Here is a 6,567-nt window from a genome sequence, read left to right as displayed (position 1 = left end):
CCACTGTCAATGTGAGAGAACTCGTGTCCAGCTTATAAGCCTATACTTGCATAAACCACAAGTGAAGATAAACAATCTTTGGACAACACCCACCAGTGGGACTCGAACCCAGAAAGCACAACTACCTTCCAGTAGCTGGCATAACTAGTATGCTTTAACCCACTACGCCACCAGACCTTACAAAAGAAGTAGATAGTTCGAGATATATATCTCAAACATCTCTACCTCCCGAAGGCACCAGATGAGTGAGGGGTCAGTCTGCATTTTTCGTCAAGCCACTGTCAATGTGAGAGAACTCGTGTCCAGCTTATAAGCCTATACTTGCATAAACCACAAGTGAAGATAAACAATCTTTGGACAACACCCACCAGTGGCAGTGGAGTTCTCTCACATTGACAGTGGCTTGACGAAAAATGCAGACTGACCCCTCACTCATCTGGTGCCTTCGGGAGGTAGAGATGTTTGAGATATATATCTCGAACTATCTACTTCTTTTGTAAGGTCTGATGGCGTAGTGGGTTAAAGCATACTAGTTATGCCAGCTACTGGAAGGTAGTTGTGCTTTCTGGGTTCGAGTCCCACTGGTGGGTGTTGTCCAAAGATTGTTTATCTTCACTTGTGGTTTATGCAAGTATAGGCTTATAAGCTGGACACGAGTTCTCTCACATTGACAGTGGCTTGACGAAAAATGCAGACTGACCCCTCACTTATCTGGTGCCTTCGGGAGGTAGAGATGTTTGAGATATATATCTCGAACTATCTACTTCTTTTGTAAGGTCTGATGGCGTAGTGGGTTAAAGCATACTAGTTATGCCAGCTACTGGAAGGTAGTTGTGCTTTCTGGGTTCGAGTCCCACTGGTGGGTGTTGTCCAAAGATTGTTTATCTTCACTTGTGGTTTATGCAAGTATAGGCTTATAAGCTGGACACGAGTTCTCTCACATTGACAGTGGCTTGACGAAAAATGCAGACTGACCCCTCACTCATCTGGTGCCTTCGGGAGGTAGAGATGTTTGAGATATATATCTCGAACTATCTACTTCTTTTGTAAGGTCTGATGGTGTAGTGGGTTAAAGCATACTAGTTATGCCAGCTACTGGAAGGTAGTTGTGCTTTCTGGGTTCGAGTCCCACTGGTGGGTGTTGTCCAAAGATTGTTTATCTTCACTTGTGGTTTATGCAAGTATAGGCTTATAAGCTGGACACGAGTTCTCTCACATTGACAGTGGCTTGACGAAAAATGCAGACTGACCCCTCACTCATCTGGTGCCTTCGGGAGGTAGAGATGTTTGAGATATATATCTCGAACTATCTACTTCTTTTGTAAGGTCTGATGGCGTAGTGGGTTAAAGCATACTAGTTATGCCAGCTACTGGAAGGTAGTTGTGCTTTCTGGGTTCGAGTCCCACTGGTGGGTGTTGTCCAAAGATTGTTTATCTTCACTTGTGGTTTATGCAAGTATAGGCTTATAAGCTGGACACGAGTTCTCTCACATTGACAGTGGCTTGACGAAAAATGCAGACTGACCCCTCACTCATCTGGTGCCTTCGGGAGGTAGAGATGTTTGAGATATATATCTCGAACTATCTACTTCTTTTGTAAGGTCTGATGGCGTAGTGGGTTAAAGCATACTAGTTATGCCAGCTACTGGAAGGTAGTTGTGCTTTCTGGGTTCGAGTCCCACTGGTGGGTGTTGTCCAAAGATTGTTTATCTTCACTTGTGGTTTATGCAAGTATAGGCTTATAAGCTGGACACGAGTTCTCTCACATTGACAGTGGCTTGACGAAAAATGCAGACTGACCCCTCACTCATCTGGTGCCTTCGGGAGGTAGAGATGTTTGAGATATATATCTCGAACTATCTACTTCTTTTGTAAGGTCTGATGGCGTAGTGGGTTAAAGCATACTAGTTATGCCAGCTACTGGAAGGTAGTTGTGCTTTCTGGGTTCGAGTCCCACTGGTGGGTGTTGTCCAAAGATTGTTTATCTTCACTTGTGGTTTATGCAAGTATAGGCTTATAAGCTGGACACGAGTTCTCTCACATTGACAGTGGCTTGACGAAAAATGCAGACTGACCCCTCACTCATCTGGTGCCTTCGGGAGGTAGAGATGTTTGAGATATATATCTCGAACTATCTACTTCTTTTGTAAGGTCTGATGGCGTAGTGGGTTAAAGCATACTAGTTATGCCAGCTACTGGAAGGTAGTTGTGCTTTCTGGGTTCGAGTCCCACTGGTGGGTGTTGTCCAAAGATTGTTTATCTTCACTTGTGGTTTATGCAAGTATAGGCTTATAAGCTGGACACGAGTTCTCTCACATTGACAGTGGCTTGACGAAAAATGCAGACTGACCCCTCACTCATCTGGTGCCTTCGGGAGGTAGAGATGTTTGAGATATATATCTCGAACTATCTACTTCTTTTGTAAGGTCTGATGGCGTAGTGGGTTAAAGCATACTAGTTATGCCAGCTACTGGAAGGTAGTTGTGCTTTCTGGGTTCGAGTCCCACTGGTGGGTGTTGTCCAAAGATTGTTTATCTTCACTTGTGGTTTATGCAAGTATAGGCTTATAAGCTGGACACGAGTTCTCTCACATTGACAGTGGCTTGACGAAAAATGCAGACTGACCCCTCACTCATCTGGTGCCTTCGGGAGGTAGAGATGTTTGAGATATATATCTCGAACTATCTACTTCTTTTGTAAGGTCTGATGGTGTAGTGGGTTAAAGCATACTAGTTATGCCAGCTACTGGAAGGTAGTTGTGCTTTCTGGGTTCGAGTCCCACTGGTGGGTGTTGTCCAAAGATTGTTTATCTTCACTTGTGGTTTATGCAAGTATAGGCTTATAAGCTGGACACGAGTTCTCTCACATTGACAGTGGCTTGACGAAAAATGCAGACTGACCCCTCACTCATCTGGTGCCTTCGGGAGGTAGAGATGTTTGAGATATATATCTCGAACTATCTACTTCTTTTGTAAGGTCTGATGGCGTAGTGGGTTAAAGCATACTAGTTATGCCAGCTACTGGAAGGTAGTTGTGCTTTCTGGGTTCGAGTCCCACTGGTGGGTGTTGTCCAAAGATTGTTTATCTTCACTTGTGGTTTATGCAAGTATAGGCTTATAAGCTGGACACGAGTTCTCTCACATTGACAGTGGCTTGACGAAAAATGCAGACTGACCCCTCACTCATCTGGTGCCTTCGGGAGGTAGAGATGTTTGAGATATATATCTCGAACTATCTACTTCTTTTGTAAGGTCTGATGGCGTAGTGGGTTAAAGCATACTAGTTATGCCAGCTACTGGAAGGTAGTTGTGCTTTCTGGGTTCGAGTCCCACTGGTGGGTGTTGTCCAAAGATTGTTTATCTTCACTTGTGGTTTATGCAAGTATAGGCTTATAAGCTGGACACGAGTTCTCTCACATTGACAGTGGCTTGACGAAAAATGCAGACTGACCCCTCACTCATCTGGTGCCTTCGGGAGGTAGAGATGTTTGAGATATATATCTCGAACTATCTACTTCTTTTGTAAGGTCTGATGGCGTAGTGGGTTAAAGCATACTAGTTATGCCAGCTACTGGAAGGTAGTTGTGCTTTCTGGGTTCGAGTCCCACTGGTGGGTGTTGTCCAAAGATTGTTTATATATATATATATATATATATATATATATATATATATATATATATATATATATATATATATATATATATATATATATATATATATATATATATATATATATATATATATGTAGTACCTAGTAGCCAGAACGCACTTCTCAGCCTACTATGCAAGGGCCAATTTGCCTAATAAGCCAGGTTTTCATGAATTAATGTTTTTTCGACTACCTAACCTACCTAACCTAACCTAACCTAACTTTTTCTGCAACCTAACCTAACCTAACCGATAGAGATAGGTTAGGTTAGGTTAGGTAGGGTTGGTTAGGTTCGGTCATATATCTACGTTAATTTTAACTCCAATAAAAAAAATGACCTCATACATAATGAAATGGGTAGCTTTATCATTTCATAAGAAAAAAAATAGAGAAAATATATTAATTCAGGAAAACTTGGCTTATTAGGCAAATCGGGCCTTACATAGGCTGAGAAGTGAGTTCTGGCTACTAGGTACGACATATATATATATATATATGTCGTACCTAATAGCCAGAACACACTTCTCAGCCTACTATGCAGGGCCCGATTTGCCTAATAAGCCAAGTTTTCATGAATTAATTGTTTTTCGGCTACCTAACCTACCTAACCTAACCTAACCTAACGTTTTCGGCTACCTAACCTAACCTAACCTAAAAAGATAGGTTAGGTTAGGTTAGGTAGGGTTGGATAGGTTCGGTCATATATTTACGTTAATTTTAATTCCAATTAAAAAAAATTGACCTCATACATAATGAAATGGGTAGCTTTATCATTTCATAAGAAAAAAATTAGAGAAAATTTATTAAATCAGGAAAACTTGGCTTATTAGGCAAATCGGGCCTCGCATAGTAGGCTGAGAAGTGAGTTCTGGCTACTAGGTACGACATATATATATATATATATATATATATATATATATATATATATATATATATATATATATATATATATATATATATATATATATATATATATATATATATATATATATATGTCGTACCTAGTAGCCAGAATGCACTTCTCAGCCTACTATGCATGGCCCGATTTGCCTAATAAGCCAAGTTTTCCTGAATTAATATATTTTCTCTATTTTTTTTCTTATGAAATGATAAAGCTACCCATTTCATTATGTATGAGGTCAAAGTTTTTTTATTGGAGTTAAAATTAACGTAGATATATGACCGAACCTAACCAACCCTACCTAACCTAACCTAACCTATCTTTATAGGTTAGATTAGGTTAGGTAGCCAAAAAAAGTTAGGTTAGGTTAGGTTAGGTAGGTTAGGTAGTCGAAAAACAATTAATTCATGAAAACTTGGCTTATTAGGCAAATTGAGCCTTGCATAGTAGGCTGAGAAGTGCGTTCTGGCTATTAGGTACGACATATATATATATATATATATATATATATATATATATATATATATATATATATATATATATATATATATATATATATATATATATATATATATGTCGTACCTAGTAGCCAGAACTCACTTTTTGGCCTACTATTCAAGGCCCGATTTGCCTAATAAGCCAAGTTTTCCTGAATTAATATATTTTTTCTAATTTTTTTCTTATGAAATGATAAAGCTACCCATTTCATTATGTATGAGGTCATTTTTTTTTATTGGAGTTAAAATTAACGTAGATATATGACCGAACCTAACCAACCCTACCTAACCTAACCTAACCTATCTTTAAAGGTTAGGTTTGGTTAGGTAGCCGAAAAAGTTAGGTTAGGTTAGGTTAGGTAGGTTATGTAGTCGAAAAACAATTAATTCATGAAAACTTGGCTTATTAGGCAAATCGGGCCTTGCATAGTAGGCTGAGAAGTGCGTTCTGGCTATTAGGTACGACATATATATATATATATATATATATATATATATATATATATATATATATATATATATATATATATATATATATATATATATATATATATATATATGTCGTACCTAATAGCCAGAACGCACTTCTCAGCCTACTATGCAAGGCCCGATTTGCCTAATAAGCCAAGTTTTCATGAATTAATTGTTTTTCGACTACCTAACCTACCTAACCTAACCTAACCTAACTTTACCTGCTACCTATATATATATATATATATATATATGCAATTTATGCGGGTTCGATCCCCGGTGGAGGCGGAAACAAATGGGCAGTTTTTCACCCTGATGCACCTTTTCACCTAGCAATAATATATATATATATATATATATATATATATATATATATATATATATATATATATATATATATATATATATATATATATACATATATATATATATATATATATATATATATATATATATATATATATATATATATATATATATATATATATACATATATATATATATATATATATATATATATATATATATATATATATATATATGTCGTACCTAGTAGCCAGAACTCACTTTTCAGCCTACTATTCAAGGCCCGATTTGCCTAATAAGCCAAGTTTTCCTGAATTAATATATTTACTATAATTTTTTTCTTATGAAATGATAAAGCAACCCTTTTCTCTATGTATGAGGTCAATTTTTTTTTATTGGAGTTAAAATTAACGTAGATATATGACCGAACCTAACCAACCCTACCTAACCTAACCTAACCTATATTTATAGGTAAGGTTAGGTTAGGTAGCCAAAAAAAGCTAGGTTAGGTTAGGTTAGGTAGGTTAGGTAGACGAAAAAACATTAATTCATGAAAACTTGGCTTATTAGGCAAATCGGGCCTTGAATAGTAGGCTGAGAAGTGCGTTCTGGCTATTAGGTACGACATATATATATATATATATATATATATACATGTAATCTGGGGACCATTCAGCACAGCTGGTCGCCACTGGTCGCCGCTGTCGCCACTGGTTGCCGCTGTCGCCACTGGTCGCCGCTAGT

The sequence above is a fragment of the Procambarus clarkii genome, chromosome 2, assembly GCF_040958095.1.
Source record: "Procambarus clarkii isolate CNS0578487 chromosome 2, FALCON_Pclarkii_2.0, whole genome shotgun sequence".
Classification (NCBI taxonomy): domain Eukaryota; kingdom Metazoa; phylum Arthropoda; class Malacostraca; order Decapoda; family Cambaridae; genus Procambarus; species Procambarus clarkii.
The sequence above is the reverse complement of the archived record's forward strand: the minus strand, read 5'-3'. Positions refer to the sequence as shown.